Source organism: Microtus ochrogaster, chromosome 8 (genome assembly GCF_000317375.1).
Source record: "Microtus ochrogaster isolate Prairie Vole_2 chromosome 8, MicOch1.0, whole genome shotgun sequence".
In the NCBI taxonomy this organism is placed as follows: domain Eukaryota; kingdom Metazoa; phylum Chordata; class Mammalia; order Rodentia; family Cricetidae; genus Microtus; species Microtus ochrogaster.
The window spans coordinates 48,900,736-48,924,143 of record NC_022015.1 but is presented as its reverse complement, the minus strand read 5'-3'; the positions used below and the strand labels follow the sequence as shown (position 1 = coordinate 48,924,143).

The 23,408-nt window shown below is 40.1% G+C and overlaps 1 protein-coding gene across 2 annotated transcripts in view; it reads left to right on the top strand.

The window, feature by feature from the left end:
* The window catches only part of Rorb (RAR related orphan receptor B), a 178,426-nt gene that overhangs the window by 97,110 nt on the left and 57,908 nt on the right, over positions 1 to 23,408 (top strand). The window contains exon 1 of one of the 2 annotated variants that reach the window (XM_013348079.2): positions 12,898 to 12,908. The exons of the other annotated variant lie outside the window; for it this stretch is intronic. The gene's annotated coding sequence lies outside the window, so the exon portion shown is untranslated. Of the gene's footprint in view, positions 1 to 12,897; positions 12,909 to 23,408 lie in introns of those variants that run through there. 2 annotated transcript variants of the gene reach the window in all.

Genomic DNA, 23,408 nt, shown 5'->3' with positions numbered 1-23,408 from the left:
ACCTGCTCCTTTGCATAATGTTACGATTTTGTTGAACTAATGCTCTGGTAATTGGCATTATGTAGCTACAAAACATAACAGAACTAAACTTCGCTGTTCACTAGCAGGTAGAAGTCAGTCAGCTCATGAATTGTGTCATTTTCTTACAATGTCTGGAAGTCAGTCAGCTCATGAATTGTGTCATTTTCTTACATTTCCACAGTGTCTGGAAGCAACTCCTCAACTACAACATCAAGTTTTTAGAAACTGATGGTGCTCAATGTTAGGCTGGGATAATGTGATGGGCATGTTCACAGAATGCTCATCATTTCAAAGAACCTTATTCACAACTGTAGTCTTTCTGAAACTACTCTTCTAGGAAAAACAGAAGAAAATAGACTTGAGTTATTAAACAACTAAATAACAATAATTTGTAAGAAAACTGAGATGAATCTAATCACATCAGAAAGGGCAATACTGCATAGACATTAAGAGCAGTCATTTAATAGTGCTTTATTGATTTAAAATTTAATTCTTGTTTTTCTAATTTAAGTTAAAATTTCTGATGTGGGATATCTGATTGGCATATAGGCAGTATTTTAATAACACTGAAGTTTATCAAGTAAATATTCCTTTTATAAACCTAGGCATTTCCCTAGATGTAATCTCTATGTGTCAATATATTTTAGCATATAAATATATTTTATACATATCTAAGTTCTAAAATATGTGAACAGAAGTTTATTTTCTTCATTGTAGTAAAAAGAAAGTCCTGTATTTTGTGGTGGGGCATTCATCTCCCTGTCAAGGACACCTACTTACTGTCATTATAGAAACTTCCTTGGGCAGCTTAAGATATCTTTGACAAAGGCTTTTTTTTTGCTCAGAATCTGAGTTTCTTCCTCATAAAAAAACCATAAGATAAAAAAATGTTTCATACAACCTATTTTGAATTTCTGGGCTTGACCTACAAGTGTTCAATAATTTTCAAAAATGATGTTTGAATGAATGAATCCTGTATTATTGTACCAAAAAATAAATATTAAGGATGTTCGTGAGATACCTTTTACTTCTACATACTGTGATAATTAAAACATTAACTTGCTCTGGTGACAACAAAAGAAGCTGGCCTTGTATTTGAGAAGTGCCTATGTTAGGTATCTTCCCTGTGTGACATTATAGGCAGTAAGAACAGCATGGCATCTTGGTAAAGGAAGAAATACACGATCTATGGAAGAACTCTCCCATCATACACTATCTGACAAGTCAGTTTTTAAGTATTAGTCCCCAAAAGAGGTTGATCCTAACATGAACCACTTAGGTGCACTCAGATAAACACAGGCACCAAGCATATCTTGGACTGTGGCTTTTTACTGAGGCAGGGCAATGGAGCCCAACTATAAGGCAGAAATTGTTCCTGTTTAGTAATGGCCACAACACAGTGGCAATGTCTTCCTGACAGACACAGGTTAATCAGCTTTCAGTGGGATTTCATTATATTCTGAGACAGGAATCAACATGCCAGTTGACTAATAGAGAAACGGACACAGAGAAGTTGATCTTTTTGTCCAAGGATATGTCTCTTGAGGGCACTAGTCCATATACTAACTAGTACATATCCAAGACTCACACTGTAAACCAGTGATTCCCAAGGTCTGGTCTTCAGTCCCATTGGTCCAGGACAACCTCTCTACCATCACAAGCCTGACTGGGTCCTTGTAAGATGCAAGTCACAATTCCACTGAGCTTCATTTTTACCCAAGGTCAGGACTCAACCCACTAGGTACTCAGTGGATTGTTAGGCATTAAAATATATCTTAGACACTGCAAATTTGTTATTTGTGATAATGATAATGAGATGTTGTGTCTGGTTTCCTTTGACATCATGGTGGGGGACTGCATTTGTGAGTACTGGGATAGTTAACCTTGGATTTCACACATACTAGACAACTGGTCTACCACTGGGAATATCTTATCTCCAGTACTGAAAGTTGCTATTTTCTAGTGAATACAGAGAGATGGAAATCCACCAGTAAATGAGAGCGAGTAGGAGAAAGCATTTATAAAGTTTTGCTTGCTCATGTGTATTGTAATAAACTTTTTTAATGTTGAATGTTTTCCTAGTCATTGCTCTGAGAATTTACCTACTTTTATGTGAACAGAACCAAGCAGATTGATATTCTTTTAGTAACAATAGCCCTTGAATCATATGTTATTTTACATAATATGGATTATTTAAGGAGCTCAATAGCTCTCTTTTGAACCACTGACCTGAAATCTCAAATAAAACAGAAAGGACACATGTAGTACAGATAATAATCAATCTCCAACCTCAAGTGGATTCATTTTGAGTATTGTTTGACTGCTTTTCCTATTTAAAACATCCTAATGATCCTGCCTTCTTCATATCCAAAGCAGTATCAACTGCTCAGCACAGTCAGTTAGACTCTTTCAAAAGATCAGAATAAGCACTTTTGTCAAACATACCTAAAGCAACTGCTTGGTCGACAGATCAGCCAACCAACTGCCTTCAGCAAACAAAAGATAATTTTCAGATTGCGAGTGCTAACTATTCTTGCACCCATTAGTTGCAAGGTCACAGGCAAATTGGATTGCCTATTCTATCAGAGTTTCCATCACAGACTCAAGGATATATACTGACCTTTATCTACTGTGATGCCCCTGCAGCACTCATGCCCCCGTCTTTAACTGTTAGGGTATAGTTCTTAATCTTCAACCATTAGACAATAATTCATTATTCTTCCAGATAATAAAATCATTATCTCTTGGTAAATGTGGGATGTTAAATACCAATTGTTTCTACTTGACTATTTTTATCTCAGCAAACAAGAAAAAGGAATTGTCTGACTAGGATGAGAAGAGAAATCTTCTGAGCAGTGATATGACATACATCACTGGAAACACCTCGGGCTCTGCTGACCCCCGATGCAGCTATATTTTAATAATGCTTTCCTAGCAGTTTGAAAATAACTTTACCACTTAATAGTGCTAAGGACAGCAGCTTGAACACCTAATAAGCATCGAGGAAGAGAAACAAACAGCGGGTACAGCACAAGCGCAGACACGGCCACACTTGCTCAATGCTGCCCGCATTCGGGCCTTTTCCTTTGGTTGTGGCAAAATGAGGTGAGCTTCCAAGTTGTCCACAAAACCCCAATAACTCCAGAGCTAAGGAGAAAAAGCATCATGAGCATGTATTTCTTTGCTCTTTTTTTCCAGAGGCCAGAATTGAAATAATATTCAGCTAGAAATATTACAAAGGTATTACTGAAACTAAGTGAAAACATTAATAATGATGAAAATGCTACCGGGTATACATATAGCAATAGTCTCAACACTCTAGAAGCTGAAGCATGTTGATCACAAGTTCAAGGACAGCTTAGATTGCATAGAGTTCTAGGCCAACCTGGACCACATAGGAAACCACATCCTTTAAAAAAAAATAATTAATAAAAAGAGTAACAATGTAGCTGAATGTTTCTGGGTTCACTGCTCATTGCTGAGAAGAGACTAAGAAGCAAGGAGAACTCAAGAGAGTACGGGTGGGGAAGAAATGGTTGATCCTGGTCCTTTCTAATGTATATGATTGGAGGGTATGAAAAAAAAAAAACAAGTAAAAATCCTCATTTAGAGACAGATTTGTAAAAAGTAATCCAATTTCATGAAGGTGAAAAGGATCCTAAATAAACTTTAGAACCAAAACTCAGAGAGAAGTTCTGCCACATCTGAAGAGAGACGGTCTTGGGAAATTTAAACTCCAAACACTGCTTTCCATAGTACCTCTGGTTCATCCTACAAAGGCAATTCCTGAGTTACCCCTCGGACAAAAGATAGCTCAGTATTTGTTTCTTGTCTTAAAGAGGAAGGGGCTTGTGCAATATGCTGCCTTTAGTTGATGTGTGAGCACCACCTCGCCCTGAAATTATAGGACTTAGATACATCATTCAAGACTTCTTCACATAAAGGGAATAAGTACTTAACACTTGACTGAAGCATGCCTTTCTTGAAGAGTCCCTAAAAACCACTCACCTTTGCAAATGCCGACTGAGTGGCTGAAAGAATGAAGTGAGGTAATGCATGTAAAGAGACAAGATTGTTCCTCCATTCTTTGGATTCTTGAAGGTTCTGGAAAAGAAAACGGAGAATGGCCAAATATATTTTGCCTTTGACTGAATCTCTGGATTTTCTCCTTTTACTTTACTTAGATCTGACTGGGCTGTTTTGAGTTTGGAGAAAAAAAATCACTCTACATTTAGTTTGACAATATGCGGTTTTATTATATTCTTGATTTGTTTTTCACCCTACAGAGTACAATATTCCCAATTTTAGTCGGCTGCAAGCTCCTATAAGCTGTCCCAGGATGGACGAGGGAAAAGGGCTGCCCACAGTTCTGCTTTACAAAATGCTTCAGGGGCAAATTTCTTTCTTAATGTAGATGTAGGCTGCCCGCAGAGATGGTGCTGCTATTCTTGGGCATTTATACATTTTTAAGTAAATTCACTGTATCTGGCCAGCAAACTGTTTCTTAGAAGATATGAGATGAGAAACTCAACTCTTTCTCTTGTTTAGGGCAAAGTTGAATTAGTTTAGCACTAATGACTCTGCCTGAATTCTTTATGACAGGATTGCCTAGTTTTCATGGAAATAAAGGTTTGTTGTTGGTATCGTCGTGCAGAAGGGGGGATAAGACATAGTATTTAAGCAACTGTGATAAGTGAATGTAACCTACATAGCTACTGTCTAAAATAAAACACTAGTATAAAAAAACCATTAATGTTTACAAAGAAAGAAGCTACTCTTGTTTGTTTTGGTTTATTTTATAAATGCACAATAGATGAGACTCGAGTTAGGGATGCTTTTTGCTTGGAAACTTTGAGTTAACAAAGTTCATACAAAAGTGTAATCATAGTTCTTTGGTACGACAGCTGGTCACTATGACACTTGGATTAGACAATCTAAGCCCATCCTGTGAAATTGCGTATTTAGTAAGACAGACTTATTGCTGTTGCCTAACATTGGACAACGATGGCCTCCTTGACACGTGAGCTTCCACAGGAGCTTGCCTGAAGTCAGCTTCCCCAGTTGTGAATTCTTGGAAGTGAGTCGTCCGTTTCCAGTGCCTTTAAATATTTCTAAAAACGATGCTCCCTCCACACAGCAGACTGAGCTTCAGATTGGGAATCGGTAGAATGTGCATCGTTAGAAAAGAACTGGAATCCACCACTAAATGGACAGCTATAACGGTGATACTGGGTGTTCAATTCTCCACACAAAACATAGACCGAAGGGGCAGTGGCTGCAGATGAAGTGTTTCTCCCTTGACGGCATTCAGGAGCTCTTGAGACACTGAAAACTTCCAGAGAACTAGAAGTGAGTTAAATATCTCACATTCACTAACGTATAGAGAAATAAAATCACGCCTGCGTTTATCCTACAGATTGCTCATGTACACATCCATGAATGTCTATTCGTATTACCACATCTTTAAGCAAATATACACTATACACGCTCAACAGCAAGGCTCTAAGGCAAATTTCTAACGAGAGCCGTATAAGACTCTGGAAGTGAAGCGGTTTCGTTTGCAGCAGTCTTCCTTGACAGAGCTCAATGATATGCTAACCGCACGGCACTTCTTGCCTGCTTTGCTACACTGCTGAGATCACCAGAGCAACACAGAAGCCTTGTTTCTGTTTCAGGGGGTTTGTGAATGTGTCACTGACACAAAGGCTATAGGCATGTGCAGTAAGAGCGCTGCTGTGATTGGTCAGCTTGGAGGCACCATAGAGCTGAACTTGCTAGTCAAGGAATACCCCCAGATGGATGGTGAACAGCACTGGGGAGTCTGTAACACACTGAGCTTATGAACTGGAAATCCCGTGAAAACAAGATACGTGACTCCGTTGTCACATATGCAGTCAACAAATATTTGCAAAATGAGCAAGTAAGAAAATTTAACCTTGTTTCCTAAACTTCTGGGTATCGTTCCTATAGAGTTAGGATTGCTACTGAATTAGAAAGATTACTTAATATATAAAAAGTTGAACTTTTATGTAAAGCAATATAATTTTAGATGATTCTATAAAGTTATTCTTATGAGTTTCTTAAGGTTTAAAGCCTGAAATGTTTAAAGAAAGCCAAGCAATGTGTTCATCAATGAACAACCAGGGTTTAAATTTTCTGACTGAAATTTAGGTGCTACTCTTTTTCCTTTGGTTTTTTTTTGTTGTTGTTGTTGTTTGTTTGCAAGCTTGTTTTGTCATTAACAAGTCATACAACTATAAATTATATTTACACCAAAGAATTGGGTCCTTTTCACTAAAACATGGATCTTTTTCATATAATATATCCTGATTACACTTTCCCCTCCCCCTGCTCCTCTGAAATCCTCCCCCCTTTCCCCACTATCCCAAACCTATACCCTTTTCTTCTCTCTCTCTCTCTCTCTCTCTCTCTCTCTCTCTCTCTCTCTCTAGGATACATAAAAACAAGCATTAATAATATTAATAATAAAATAAGATAAAAATATGAGCAGACAAACAAGAGTAAGAGAAAGCAAACAGAAAAAGACAGAGCCAAGGAAAACACACACACACAAAGGCTGAGTCCCACATTCGCACACACAGGAAACCCCTAAACACAAAATTAGAAACCATGATAAGTAAGCAGAAGACTGAGGGCTACTCCTGATTTGGACATTTTCTAGTCCCTTGTTACCTATTCTGCTACTCATACAGCTTTCTCTTAGATTAAAAAATCAGTAAGAGGACTATTGAGAAAGAACTTGGAAATGCGAGAAGGTTCAGTTTTATACTATAGGTCTGATTCAAAGTTAAAATATTTGAAAACTCAGCCACCAGAATAATAGTTTTAGAATAATACAATAGTCTCTACTCTACACTCACCCACAATTATACTACCAGCATTCCTTTGTGGATTCCACAAGATGAGTGCCCACCAGCACAAATGCTTCATCTGTATAACTGTAAACAGATTACCCCACACCTCTGTGTAGACACTGAGAAAATCTTATGAGCATTTAACCATTCTGATTCTCTACTCAAAGAGTAAATTATTAAATGGAGGCACAGATTCTGTACACAGAACTGAAGAACAGATTTTTTTTTCAGTGCCTTAGGTGAAAGACTGTCAGTACACCCGTTAACAGTGGATGGTACTGATAAATACTTCCGAAATATACAGAATTTTATTATATGCATTTTATTTCTTAAACAGCAAGTTATAACTTTATAGCGAGAAGCATCTCCTGGAAGAAGAAATTAAGGCACAGAGGAGTGGGTGAGTTAACTCACTCTAAACCAAGGGTTCTCAATCTTCCTAAGGCTGCCATACAGTGCCTCATGTTGTGCTGATCCCCCAGCCATGAAAGCATTTCCTTGCTACTTCATGCCTGCAATTTTGCTGCTGTTATGAATCGTAATGTAGATATATTATACGCAGGATACCTGATATGACATCCCCCCAAAGGGGTCGTGACCCAAATGTTGAGAACCACTGCTCTAAATGATATTGTTAAGTACTAAATTCTGATTTATACCCAGACACTGAAATGTTAGAACAGATTATCAATTGAAGTCAATGTTTAAAAATCTTATGGGTCTCATAACTAGGGGTGAGGGTACACACATGGTAGCCTAGAGTATTTAAAGTTGACAGAAACACTCTGCAGAAGATAAAGAATTGTTTAAGCCAGAGTCAATGATGGGAGATATCATACCCATATAGAACTTAACTTTTAGCATCTCTCTGTCATGTTCTTTTCCAGACTCTAGGCAAAATCCTGGTGCTCACCCATATAGCATCTCATGTCACTAATGAGTAATTTTTACTCACGTGTAACCTTACGACTTTCTCATTGAGATGCTAATCATTGTAATCACTATAAGTAGTGTTCTATCCTGACCTGAAAGTCAACTTTGTATATCTTATAGAATAAAAGTTCTGCTGTCACTTCCCCAAATTCTTACTGAATTAGTCTGGCATAAGGCTTTTGGGAATTAGATTTTTTTTCCAGTTCCCCAAGTGCGTCTTAATGTGCAGCCAAGTTTTAAGAAATGTGTAGAAAAAAATAGCAGATATTTTTAAAGTATGGAATACTTTCTATTCTCCAATGAAGAAACAGTATAGTAATGGCATAAAGTTACTGACTGGCTTATAATATAGCCAGGACTGCTCTAAATTAAAGAATTAGCATATTTTGAATCCCCTGACACCTCCACCAGAAAGGTGTGTGTTCTTACAACTTGTCTTAGTCATTTTGAGCTGTTATAATAAAGTATGGACTTCAAAGTTTGTAAACAACAACAATTTATTTCTTAGTATTCTAGAAGCTGGATAATTCACAGTGCCAGCAGGTCCGATGTCTGGAGCCCACTCTCCGGTTCACAGATGGCGCCTCTTGCTATGTCCTCATATAGTAGAGATAGCAAGGCAGATCACTATGCCTTCATTACCTAATGGCTTCACAAAAAAACCCACCACCAAAGCCACCACCCGGGAAGTGCAGGTTTCAGCATCTGCAGTTTGGAGACAAGAACATCCAGATTATCACCACTTTACAGACGGTGACACGGAAACATCTGAAGATTAAGGAACTTCTCCAGTCCACACAGCTAGTGTGTGACAGAGCTGTGAATTAAATGTAGCTCGTTCTGACTGGAACCCGGTGCTATAAAACCAGTAACTATAAAACATGCATCGAACCATCTGGAGAAATCACGAAAACACAGACGGCTGAGTCCCGCCCCTAGAGTGTCTGATTCGATAGGCCTGGAGCAGGGCCTAGGAATACGCATTTCTAATAAATTCCCACTAATGCCACAGCCATCGCTGCTACCATTGCTGGTGCCCTGGCAGCTACGCCTCTGACTTGAGGACCATATTTTGCAAACTATGTCCTAAGCTGGAGCTGTTTTTCCTATAAAATGAAGCCGCTTTCTTTCACTTTAGGGAGAGTCATTCTCTTGTTCCATCCTTGAATCTTGGAAAGTTTTTGTGGAATTTTCTGGATTTCCTTTTAGACCAGAGGTGGTCCGAGGTTGGTTGGGCGTGGGGAGAGCTGGGGGGTGAGGGTGAGGGAGTGGAAGCCATCTTTTCCTCTCTTCTAGTGAGAACACTTGCTGATAGGAGAAATCTACAAGCAGATAAAGGAAAGACCTAGATCAGGAGGATAACAACCTGAAGAGACAGTAACAGTTAAACAGAGGGCAAAGGAAAGGAAAATAGGTGTGTTAAGGATTTGTTTCAACCTCTTGTTTATAGGCTAGAACCAACTTATAAAGAAGAGACAGCGGCAAGAGCTTAAGAGTTTGCATTCACTCTCAACCTCCCCCTCTTTTCGACTTTACGGTAGCAAGGAAGCAAACATGTCACAGAAATAAGCCATCCATGTAAACATGAGGTGGGGGCGCCGAAGAGCTAGGGTGTGAGACATATGTGTAATTCTTCAGTGTGCGACACCCACCCATTCACAGACTCCGTGTATGCTAGACACAAGAGATCCAGGAAGAGGGGTTTGATTAGTAAGGAGCTTACACACAGGGGGAAAAGTAAACGTGTAAACAAGATTAACGAAGCACTCCAGGACCGAGTGGGTGCCAGAGACACGGGAGCCCGCTGCAGACAGATGGTCAGGAGACGCTAAAAAGAGGTAGTGGGAGTCGAGTGGAGACATAAATTTGGGTAGCTGGAGAACAGTGGAGAAAGGCCTTAAGGGGGACAGAAAGGAGGGAAGAGAGACGGGGAAAAGACAGATGCATGAAGCATTGGGGCTGTTCGGGGGAAGAACGGCATTGCCTTAAATTCACAGACAAGGACTTGAAGAAAGTCTCTCCGTGTCAGGAAAAGCATGAATTTATCTTCAGAGCCCAGAGACTCAAAAACACGTTTGTAAGGAAAGCAATGCAGTGAAAGCATGATTCTAGAGAATTCCCACTTGCCCTTCTTTCCTCAGCATAGGCTGCATTCCCGCCTTGCATGTGAGCTGTCATCTCCCACCCCACACTTTGCATCAGGGGACAATTCCTCTGGAATGAAATACATTCGATTCAGTTCGATTCAGTTCTGAGTCTCTCGTATCTGCTGCTTGGTGACCAGGGAAGGAACCGGAACTTTTTTTAAAGATTCAAGAGGCTTGGAAAAGTGCAAGATTTTACTCCTGGCATTTGACTTTCAGTCCTTAGGAACAATGCCTATAAATGCCATTCCAAATAAGCTAAGATTTGATAATTCATAAATAGTTTACCATGGTGAGAGGGAGGAGATGGCTCACTTACTGACGTTTGTCGTGTAAGCATGAGAACCTGAGTCGGTATACACAGGATTCACATAAGAAGCCAGGCATAGCAGCACTAAGAGGTAAGGGGAGACACGTGGATACCTGAAGCTTGCTGGTCACCTAGTAGAGCTAAATCAGTGAGCTCCAGTTTCAGTGAGAGACTCTCCAAAAGAAAGGTACAGAGCAATTGGGGAAGATGGAAGATGCTTGGTTTCAACCTGTGCCTCTGCATGAACTACATGAACATGGGTGCATACATGGCAAAAAGAGAGAAAGGATTCAAAGAGCCAGTTGTGTCTCTACAAATGAAACATAACATACAGAATACATGAAATATTGAATCATATCTATTTACTCACCTAGCCACATTAGCTACAAGTCTTCGAAGGGTATAATTTTTAGTTGTATATATATGTAAAACTAACAATGTCAGTAGAGGAAGCTAAGAAGGATTAACTCTATAATCTTTATGAGTACACTGACCCATCAATTTCATCATATGTATTTTCCAAGTGACTGGCACAAATAGTATTAATTGTGTAGTAATTAATTAATTAATGTTAAATACATTCATTGAATACAACATTGAATCATTCATAAATGAGAAAAGTCACCTAAATTTTTATCCCTGACATAAGCAAGCAAGCATGGGAAGATTATATCCAACTATAGTTACTGAATTGCAGCTACATTTAAGATCATGCTAAGCACTTTAACACTTATTCCTTGTCCAAGCAGATACTCTGATCACTTCAGAAATAGGTAGCCTCAGGCCTTTCTGAACACTTTGGTGGTTAGCAGCATCGGCACTGACTGCAGCCTATGAACTTCTTTCCTCAGGTTGAGAGAAACACAAGTCTATGGGTGTAAATATAAATATTTAGGAGGCTATTTGACAAAATGACCATTTTGCAAAATAACAATAGCAGGTACGACCATAGAGCCTTTGACCACTACAATGGAATTTTGACTCGGATTACAGAACCAGACATGAAGTTTTCTTCTTCAAAGTGAGTCTCAAATTAAACCAGAAGGCAGATGCTACCCTGTAACCATCAGGCCACCATTTCACTAGTGGGTACACCTTGTCTTGCAAGTTGGTAGGTATTATAGCATGCAGGGTTCTGAGCTGGATAAGGCCATTTACATCCTTTCTCCCCTAGCAGCCTGCATAGCATCTCTCAGTATCGTGGAAGGTGCAGCCCCAGGAAGAACTTCTTACTCAGCATGACTGTGTTAGGCAGCCAAAGGTCCTAGTGTCTTTAACCATAGGATCTTACCGTAATTCTGGTGGGTAACCAAGAGCAATGGCAATAGCCTTAGAGACCTCTGTAGCCTCCCTGACTAGGAATTCCTAAGGAGGTATCCCATGCCTTGCACTGAAATGTTTTTTTACTATCTCATGTGTTCCGAGAATGGCTCTGCCACCCATGCAAGGTACCTACCTTTGAGCTCACTTTCTTTGTTGGTGGTATATTTTGAAACTAGCTTACTAACTGGTGGGTTTTCCATGGCATTTTTCTCATCTATCGTTAGTTTACATCCTCTATCCTCTACCCTCTCCTGTACCGCCTCGCTCAGCTCCCAACCCCAATCTTTATCAATCCCCATTCCCCAGCAAGACCCAGGGACTATCTCAGAAGAGGGGGCAGAAAGCACCTTAAGAGCCAAAGGATGGGAATGGGTGCTGAGAAATGTCATCATCTTGTAGACAGGGCATGACTGTCACATTGATGAATTCACGGCAGCTATAATTGCCTGCACAAGGCCTGTACTCTATCAAACCAGCCAAAATCCCCAAAAAGATGGAGCAGAAGACCGGCACACCTAACCCATTGCCCAGTAACAAGGGTTGAGAAGCAAAACTTTCTGGGTATTTTCATCACTCTTATCTTACAAGGAGAAGAATTGAGCTACTCTGATAGAATAGAGTCCCAGGCTTCAGGGTAAGTGTGAAGTCCGTGCCCTGGTACCAGGCTGTGCTGCAAGCTGGGCCGTGAGATACATTTTCTTCAACTGCAAAACGTCTACGTGTCCCATTAATTATCTCACAGACAGCCATAATCCAATACTGGGGAAGATGGGAGAATGGTAATCCTTATACGGTAGACCTCGGTAAAGGGGACAAAATAATTACTAACCAATTCTGAATGAAGCCTGCGCTAGGCTCTCTGAGTCACAGCTAGCCTCAAGTTACTTGTCAGATTCATATTGGATTTGGCTCCAGCAGACTGAAAACAAAGGGGATTTAAAGTGCAGAAAGAATACACAGCTACGTGATTCGTAGGGAGGGTGCAAGGGTGTCTTAAACTGCTTTCCACAATTTCGCAAATGTACTCTTGGATAAATATCAAGAAGAAAAGATTTTTCTCCCCCGTCCCTTCCCGGTGTGAGAAAGCCTCTTTCTCGCCCTTCCTTAATGAAACGGAGCAGTTGAAGCCTCTAACACTTCCATCTAATCCCATTAATGCAGTCGGCTGGGATGCCGCTTGTGGGACAACACAGGGGCAGTCCTCAGACCTCCAGGGAAACGGGCAATATTTTTTCAGTCAGGCTTTTCCCTGCTCCGTCAGAATGTGTGAGAACCAGCTCAAAACTAAAGCTGACGCCACTGGTGAGTCGTACTTTTTCTTCTGTCTGCTGACGTTTAGCCGGGTAAAGCCATGCTTGGATGGGAAAGCAAGTGTTTGCAGGGCTCTAGGAGAAACAAAGTAATAGCTCTGTGTGCGACAATAAATTCTTTCTGATTTGGGAGGGTATTTAATAAACCAATCACCCCAGCCTACCTTTACACTAGAGAGGATAGACACCTGTATTCTATAGTCTATACATAAATAATGTCATGTCCTGAGGTGAATGACTACAAACGCTTGTTTTGCCCTGGAATTGAATTGGTTTTTATGCACCATATCATGCTGACCTTAGACTGACAACATAAACACCATTAGAGTGATATGTTTTAGTTTTAGTTTTGCCTTTTAACATTGCTACAGTTACTACTGTAGTTACTTGATCTTTCTAAATGTTGTAAATGCTGATTTAGTTTGAATACAATGTAGAAATGTATTATGTATAAAACAAATCTATAAAAAGTCCTTTCAAAAATTGTTTGGTCAAAAGGTTACTAACAATGTAATGAATTATGGGCTTGGGGCATTTGGTTTTTACTTCTAATTTTTTTTTTTTTTAGTTAAGTTAGGACATATTTCTCTAAGCATGTGTTATCCCATGAGCGGATAGGTCTGAGTATCTGTTTTGAAAAGATTTCAAGGTAAAAATGACTTCTTGCATTTTTGCTAGCATTAAATAGCCACAAACAGCCATTGCAAATGTTAATAACGTGAAGGATACAATTGTTCAAAGAATAAAATCTTCCCCATTGTTTCTAAACTCCTACTAATCGAACTAAACCTCCCCATGCCCAAACTCAGAACTTTTATTGTCTCACCACTCACAAGGTCCTCTCAACAGAAAACAAGCCTTGCTTCTGTGCTGTGCCTCACCCCGTTCAAATCCTGCCTTCTTAAAGACTGGATTGGTGGAGGAAGTCCTAACCAACGGATTTCAGTTCTGACATCAATGGAGTCTTTAAACAACTATTCATCCTTACTACTGACAGATTTATTGAGGATAATGTTGCTATTGTTGTGTAGAAATTAATAACAGTGGACATATTAACGTCTCTGCACTTAATCCTCTTTAGTTCTGAGTTGCAGTTAACAGTAACTCACAAGGGAACACGTAAGTTTCTTTCTAATTATGTATTTTAATAAAAACATATAACTACTGTTCATTGTGAAGTTACATAAAACACAGTTTGATTTTAGAGGTATCTGCTTCTTCACACACACCACACACACACACACACACACACACACACACACACACACACACACCTCATTCAATAAAGCACATAAGCTAAACTACTTTTATGTTTTGAAAGGAGAACTAGGTATATTTTTTCTTTTAAATTTTTGTAGACCTGCAAGGAATATTCTAAATTAAAAGTGAAACCTTAGGAAGATGAATCTTTCTCTAGACCACTGGGTGTCATGCTTAGCAATTTCTAGATTTCATCAACTCCCTTTCTTTCTAATATTTTCCCTAAAGACATACATATCACCCTGCTTTAGAAGCAATTTAAATCTCTAAACATGTGGAAAAATAAAAAGCCAAACATCTTCCTACCAATGCAGTCTACACTTTAACATACACATGCCTGGTACAAATGAACAGTGTAAGAAACACAAGCATCAGGGAGGGTACCATCTTCTCTCTGTTCACATGTCCATTTGTAGGCTGTCAAGCATGAGTAGAAATGCTCCCCTAGTAGGTAAAAGGAGGAAGAGTTCAAACGGAAAAAAAAAATCCATTACAGCGGAATTTGAAAATCGCATCCATTCTTACTACTTTTTATAACAATAATGCAGAGTGATGTTACTGCAGGGGACAAGAAGACATGGTCTCATCTTGTTCAGGCTCCAGCCAGCTTACATAAACATGGAGCAAAGCTGTTGAGGATTATGTGAGCATGCTGGATCTGATGAGCTCAAAAATAAGATAGCTCGGTCCTATCATATTTAGGATTATGCTGGTAATCGCCTTAGAGAAAGTGTGCAGTATCAGCAGAACAGCCCCTTCCGCCTTTGAAGGGGATAGCAACTCAACTGCGTTGGGCAACCGGCCTTTGTGACATTTAGCATGGAGCAAAACTGTGAGACACCGCTTCTGAGTCATGTCTTATGTGAACATTTGACCCCTGAAATTGTTTCTGGTACTGTGTGCACATAGGAAAACTTCCCACGGGGTTCTCTCTCCCGTTGTTAAAGGTCACTTTTCTGACAGTGGACTATTCTTGTCACTAGAGATGACAAGAATCAAGGTTATCTTCAATTCTCTGATTTCCCTCTATTTTGAGTCAGTGTTAAGAAGTTAGTGTCTGGTCATCAAGTTTGCAACAGCATAGATATCATGATGACATAATTCTTAATTGAAGAGTTTGTGATTATTTTGTCAATGTAGCATTATTCATGTTGGAAATGATCAAAGTTCTTGTAGATGATTCAAAATCTGAAATCTTAAAATAGGAGGTTTTGTGTAAAGATCATTGGTATTAAGTTCTTTCCCTCCCTATCTCATCTTATGTTCCTCCTCCTTCATTTAGTTAATGATCAAAAGCACAAATTCCATGGCTTCATTTTTATGTTGATCAAACATTCCCTATAACATTATTTTTTTTAAGTATTCTGCTCTCTTTTGGTTTTTGTGTTTGTTTTCCTGTTAGTGTTTCTTTTTTAAGAATCTTGTTGTATAAACCAGGTAGGACTTGAACTCATGGTCCTTCTACCTCCACCTCCTGAGTGCTGACATTAGAGGTATATAGCACTAGAGCAAAGGTGTATAGCATGTGTGTGGCTCTCAAGTATCCCTCAAAACCATATAAGGTAGGGACTACATCCCAAAACACAGCAAATAATAAAATACAAGTTTGAATCACATGAAATTCCCAATATCAATTGATCATTTTGCCCAGAAAGTAGAAATTTTATGTGAGTCTACTTGATGTATGCAAATTAATACAGACAAAGGAACACATGTTAACAATTCTGGAAACATACTACTACTAATTGCTTTGCATTTAAACAATTAAAAGGGCCCCCTCCGCTAGTTTATCCAGTCTGGGCATTTTTTCTTATGATTGGTTTCTCTTCCTTCAGTCTCAGACCACCAGCTTGTTTCCTCTTTCCCTATACATTGATTTCTTAAACTAATTCTCCATTTCCAAGGTCTGACTCAAAGCCAGCTCAGCACTCAGGCTTCTCAGTGTCACCGTGTTGAAGTCCTCATTTTTCAATCACATGTCTGCTCATTGCTCAGATTTTTAGGCAAATGTGACTGTGCAATCAGAATATATCTTTTGAAGATTAAAACTCAGTTTTGCATGTTTCTGTGGTCTGGTCTCAAACAAACCTCAACTTGCTAAATTATATATATGTGTGTGTGTGTGTGTGTGTGTGTGTGTGTGTGTGTGTGTGTGTGTTTGTGTATGTGGGATATACACTGTGCACATTTTTGTGTGCATGTGCCCACTCCAGTGTAAGCTTGTGTCAACTACTGATTTCATTGATTTATTTTTCATTATTTATACTGGACAGCTTTGAGTTTCCCAAATGTGTAGCTGAAAGCACGTTGGCTTCTTTCACTTAACATTATGCTTTGGCATCTTCCATGTTGATGTTGCTCATGGCCCGGTAGCTCTTTCACAGTGCCAAATGATGCTCCACTCATCCATTTCACTATTGAAGTATATATTGATTGTTTCCCTTTTGGGAAAAATATGAATAAACCCTCATGTACATGTTCTGTGTGGGTATCAGTAACTCAGCTGCTAAACGCCGAGGACCACAATTGCTGCTAACGCTCGCTTTGACCTGACAAAGTTTGCCACACTGCGGCTTTACCATCTGACCTTCACAGCATCAAAGAAGCATTCATTTGCTTGGCCTCCTTTCCAGCTCTCAGTTTTTAGAGTAAAGCTTTCCTAATAGGCGGCTTGCAGTTCTGTAATGCAGGAGACACATGGCATCTTTTAATGTACTTCCTTGCCTTGTGTTTTAGGAAGCAGATCTTCAGATCTTTCATTCATTAGTTATTAATTAGAGGAGCTATTTGTATATTGCAAGTATGTTTATTACTTGACATGTTTTATAGTATTTTCTCCAACCCTGCAACTTTTACAGCTTCATGCTCCCTGTGCACTTTAGTTTTAACACAGAAAAGCAGGGGTTTTTTTTCTATTTTCTGAAGAGGTGTTTTACATCTTTTCTTAATTCATCGACAGAGAATAAATTATGCCTCGCCATTTTGTTCATCAATGGAGCCAATTTGCAATTCTTTGCATTTCCCCCCTTCCATGAAGGTGCTTCTACCTCAAGGATTCAACTAAGTGCAGAGAAGTTCCTTAATAGGGGGAGTTAAGAGACAAGAGTTTTCCCTGCCCCAGAAAGCACAATTTCTGGAGTAATAGAAATTGCAGTCACCAAGCCCCACTCACATTTTGTTTTCTGTGGTTTGGTCTGGGGCTCACTGATGTGTCTGACTAACAGGTCTCAGGAATCTCTCAGTCTCTCTCTCTCCCCAGCACCGAGATTGGGAGTGTGGGTCATGGCTCCAGCACTATGACATAAGTGGTTCTAGAGAGTAAACTCAGTTCCTGATGCAGACCAAGCCATCACTCTCCCCACTAGGCCATCTCTCCAGCTCCTAGAAGATATTTTTAAAGTTCATGACCAAATGCAACTTTGGAAGCAAAGGGTTTATTTACTCAAGGGAAGTCACGGAAAGAACTCAAGGTAGGAAAGGAACCTGAAACCAAGAACCAAGCGAAGTATAGAGTACAGCTGTTTACTGTCTGGCTCTTCATGTTGGCTCAGCCTCCTTTCTTACAGTCTAGGACCACCAGCTCAAGGGTGGCAACCCCAAAAGCAGACTGCCCCCCACATCAATAATTAATCAAGAAAATACTCCACAGGTTTGCCTACAAGTGTTCTTGTAGAGGCGTTTTTCTCCATTGTGATTTCTCTTTCCAGATAACTATAGCGTGTGGAAACTTGACCAAAAAAAAAAAAAAAAAAAAAATGACCAGCACAGTAGATGAAAAATAACAAGAAGAAAAACACATTGCTTGATTTTCCTATTTCCATCAAAAGAAATAAACTTTGTACAATTCCGTTTTTAAAATAGGAAAATGGTTTTGAAAAGAAAAACTCAGCTAGGCATAGTAGTGCATGTCTATGTACCGAGACTCAGAGACTGACCAAGAGAATTACAAGTTTAAAAATACGTTTAGCTATATAGTGGATCTTAAGCCAACCTGGACCACATAATGAAGAGAGAGACAGAGAGAGAGAGAGAGAGAGAGGAGAGACAGAGAGAGAGAGAGACAGAGAGAGAGACAGAGAGAGAGAGGGAGGGAGGGAGGAAGGAAGGAAGGAAGGAAGGAAGGAAGGAAGGAAGGAAGGAAGGAAGGAAGGAGAAGGGAAGGAAAGAGAGACGGAGGGGGAAGGGAGGGAAAGAATCCAGTAAAACAAGAGTTTTGATGAAGATGGATGAATTCGTAAAGTGCTCTTTGCACAAGCATGAAGACCTTTGCTCCAGCCCTGGAATCCATGTAGAAAGCTAAGCAAAATGGTATGTGTTTGTAATCCAGTGCTGGGGGGCAGGGGGAAGGGGCAGGGAATCACTGAGGCTCACTGGAAAACTATTATGGACAAAAATTAAAAGCTCCAAGCAAAGGAAAGGCCCTGTCTCAAAGCAAAAGCAAGCAATTCCTGACAGCAGTACTTGAGATTGACCTCTGACTGCAACAAACATGGACACACATACACACACACACACACACACACACACACACACATATACCAATACTTACACACACACACAAATTTAAAAATTAAAAGCCCAGGAGAGACTAAAACTTGTATTTTTAAAAAAAAACACAAGAGTAGACTTAAAAATAATAATGATTTGTACTTAGTACAAATAATCTTTATACTGAAGCCCGAAGGGGGAATTACAGAAGAGGGAGAAGCTGCCACCCAAGCAGGGTTGGGACACAAAGGAAAGGTGGGTCAGATCTGCTGGCAAAGGAATTCTGCTGTGCCCTGTGTTAAATGCAGCAATGCAAGAGGTTGTTGGGGTATGCTACTTTCCCTTATTTTCTGTGTCTGGGTTAGTAACCAGAGTGGTGAGGATTTGTTGTAGTTGCTGTTTTGTTTTGTTTTGTTTTGTTTTGTTTTGGGGATGAGGAGGCAAATGTCTAAGTTTCCAACTGTCCTACTGCCTTTATGAACAAAAGGAGATGTATAAAAAAGTGGTAGCAGAGCGTGATTTTTCCAGAATCTTGTGAACACTTTTACTTTAGCAACAAGGATAGCAGAGATCCAGCCTCTCTCATGAGGTTACACGTTCACATGGCATCTCAGGACAGCTGCTTTTTGATCATACTAGCCTGGGAGATGGTTAAAAAGCAGATTTTACAGCAGCTGAGCTTGGGTATGTATTCAGATTTGCACTTGTTCCCAGGATATGGCAAAGCCCCTGGTCCATGGACCTCTTTGCGTGATGACAGATGACATCAGGTGCTCTCTACATGAATGACATCACGTCATCAAGTCCTACACTCATATTCCATTAGTATTAAGACATTGACAGTACAAGATTTGTAAAATAGGAATTAATTCATGACTTGGGCTCTTATATCTACTAGAATACACAACCCTGTTTAAAAGTATTGACAAGAACAACAATGAGCTTATATTCAGTACAGTCCTCCCCTTTACCAGTATATCCCGTCTTCTAATGGATGTTTGAAATAGCGGCTAAAACCAAACACTGTATCCAATGTATTTTTCTACAAATGCACATCCAGTGTTAATCATTTTACTCATCACTGTGACCAAATACATGACATAAATTTCTCAAGGAGGGGAAGATTTATTGGGGTTCATACTTTGACAGAACATCAGAGCAGGGAAGGCCTGGTAGTGGCAGATGACTTCACCTCAGCAAGTGGGGGGGGGGCAGTTGCTTGATCTATGGTGCTGCCAGGAAACAGAGAGCTCTGGCTGGAAGCAGGGCCAGGCTGTCACCCATAAAGCCGAGCCCTGCTACTGCCTTCCTCCAGAGAGGCCCCACCTGTGTGTACCACCAGAGAAGGACCAAGTGCTCCAACACACAAGCCCATGAGGACATTTCACATAAGCATCTATGACAGAGCTTAATTCATAACCTGGGTACCATAAAGTAGTTACTACACCTAAGTGTAAAAATGGAACGTTTATAATATAGATACTTTAACAATTGATCTGAAAATCAAGACAGCTACTAAGTGAGTAACAGTTTGATAGCATATACAGTATGTGTATGCTAGGCAAAGAAATGGTTATTTTTTTTATGCAAGCCAGCATGTGGCAGTGCTAAGGTTTTTCATTTTATGTTTTTATGTTTTCCTACTCAAGGAGCATGGAATTGAAACCCTTGAATTGTGAATTGTTCAATTCTAGAATTTTCCACTTAATATTTTTAAAAAATGGTTGTTTTCTTATAATTTTACTGATGTGAAGAGACACCATGGACACAGCAACACTTATAAAAGAAAATATTTACTTGGGGCTGGCTTAAGGTTTCAGAAGTTCAGTGAATTACTGTCATGGAGGGAAAGATGATAGTGTGGAGGCAGACAAGATGCTAGGGAGGAGCTCAGAATTCTACATCTTGATGTCCAGGCAGCAGGCAGAGAGACCTCAAAGCCCACCCCCTAGTGACACACTTCCTCCAACCAAGCCACACCTACTCCAGCAAGGCCACACCTCCTAATAGTCCCATTCCCTATATCCCAAGTATTCAAATGCATGTTATTGTCCTTGTGAAATTGAAGCAATAAAAAGTGCCCTAAGAGAGAATTTTTGTAATTTCTTTCTTGTAATTTGCTAGTTGCTATTGTTATTTGTTGGTTTCATTTTCTGTTCCATTCTTTCCGTTCAGAGTCAGAATAGCAAGCAGCACTGTAGCATAATCACAGGCTGCTACATAAAAGTAAACCAATCCCAGAGTGATACCCTTACAACTGACCCTTTGACAAAAAAAAAAAATCATTTTGCCGTTGTCAAGCATTCATATTTTTTCTTACTCTAGTTTCCAGTTACATGAAGAATAAGAAATTCTAATAATATCAAGCAAAATGTATCCATCCCTTAAAAGTCATTTAAGAGTCATTTATCAACCAGATGGAAGAAAAGTCCGCCTCCCGGAGAATTACAGAGAAGAGTTTCAGGAGCCAGTTGCAAGGATGTTCTAGTAGAACTAGGAGTACTCTTGATCTCATGAACACAGTAGGTCCTTAGCCTAGAGTCTGGTACTAAGATACATACTTCCCTGGAAAGGTACCCATGAATGCAGCCTGAACCAAAGTCAGGACTCTTAGAATCACCATCTGGCATGACATGGGTACCCATCTCAGTTTGTGCATTCTGGTCTTAAACATGTGTCCATCATTATAGTCCTTTGGGTGGCTGTCATGAGACCTCAGAAGATTTCATACGAAAGAGGTGGATACTTAAAGGTCTGTCAGGGAGAGAGGGGATGAGGACAGAGATTTTTAACTTGGATTTATCACAGATGGTAGATGAGATACAATTTGGGCAGATGACATAAGACATGGACTACTGAGACCATCTGCAAAAGGATTTTTAACCAAAATAGTCATCTTTATTGGAAATTTTTACATGTGTAAATTGTGTTTCACACCGACATTAAGAGAGTTAATTGCTCTGTCCAGTTTTAGCCTAACTGCAAAGTTATGGGAAACAGAAACTAACAGGCAAGCCCAGCACCCAGGGGTACAGCCTGTGTTGTGTTGGGAACCCAGAACTCAGCCTGGTACATGCATCAAAAAACAAAAGATATTGCAAAAACCCGACAGTTCCTGGCTGTCCCCTACCCAACTGATCTTCCCATGGTTTTGGGCCTTTGGGGTGAATTGCATAGTAGAAAGACTGCTTGTGTAATAGATCGAGCCATTTAATTCTTAAAAGACTTATTATATCAAAACCGCCAGGGAACCTCATCCAAATATTACTTTGACAATTCTGAAAATTCTGTTTCTTCTTTTCACACCAAATATGACAAATCAGTAATTCTTAAAGCCTTTTTCAGAAAAATAAGCATGTCGCATCTCTCGTTTACACTGAAAAACAAAAGGAAGTTTGGGGCCACAGTTTTGAGGCCTTGTAGACAACACGGAAAACCAAAAGCAAGGGTTGGGGAGATGATGCCATTGATAAGGTGACTGCTGTCCAAGCATGCGTTCCTGAGTTCAGGTCCCTAAGCACCTACAGAAAAGCCGAGCTTAGAAGTGGCACACATTCCCAGCTAAGGGCAACAGGAATAGGCAGGTGTGAGGGCTCACTGGCCAGTCGGTTTAGCCATTAGGTAAGTGTAGTAATAGGAGCGGCGGGGCTGCATCCCCAGCACCCCGGCCGCCTGGCTAGCTTATGCCCCGAAATAATTACACGGACACTGTATTCTTTTAAACACTGCTTGGCCCATTTCTATCTAGCCTCTTCTCGGCTAACTCTCGCACCTGGACTAGCCCATTTCTAGTGTAGCCCACGAAGTGGCTTACCAGGGAGATTCTAGCCTACGTCCATCCTGGGTCAGAGCTTCATCGCGTGTGCCTCAGAGAGCAGAGCTCTCACGTCCACCCTGGAGATGGGAGCATGTCGTCTCTCTGAGGCGTCTGCCCCCGAGAGGAGAGCTGTCGAGTCTGAGCTCACTTCCTCTTCCTCCCAGCATTCTGTTCTGTTTACTCCTCCCACCTATGTTTTAACCTATGAGGGCCAGCCAAGCAGTTTCTTTATTTTTTTAACCAATGACCTTCCTCCATCAGGTAAGCTGCAGGTTCAGTGAGAAACCCTACCTCAAAAAAAGAAAAAAAAAATGTGGAGAGCAAGAGAGGAAGACACTGTGTTTGTAGCGTGGGCACCCACACAAGCATGCAAAGCATGCATCAACTATAAATGCATATCACACACACACACACACACACAAAGAAGCAGTACCTTATCCTTACTTGATCATAGAATGCCCAGAATATAAAAATGGCCAGGTTGAGTTGGGAGATTTGGATTAGGGGGATAGAAAGCTTCAAGATTATGTACAGTAAAAGGCACCACCACTACCACTCCACCCCCAGCATAAATACCTGGCAGGCTCAACATCATTGTCTTCCTGAGGGATGCTTTTTTAAGAGTCAAAGTATTTTTCTGAGCCATTTTCTGGTTAACTCATTAGCCTGAATTGGTTTTCTGACCTTAACACCTGCTGTAACCAGCAGGGGCTTGAATGGAGCAGAACTAAGGAGGCGTATATTTCAATAAGCAGGAAAAACTGAGACAAAGATTTTGTGAAAAGTTGGACAGGAGATTCTGGGCAAGGAAAGGTCAAGAGGGACTTAATAAAACACACAAAATAAAAACGGAGTAAAATTTCTCTATCTCTCAGGCCATTCTAGATACACTAAATTTGTTTCTCAATTACTGTTACACTGAAAAAT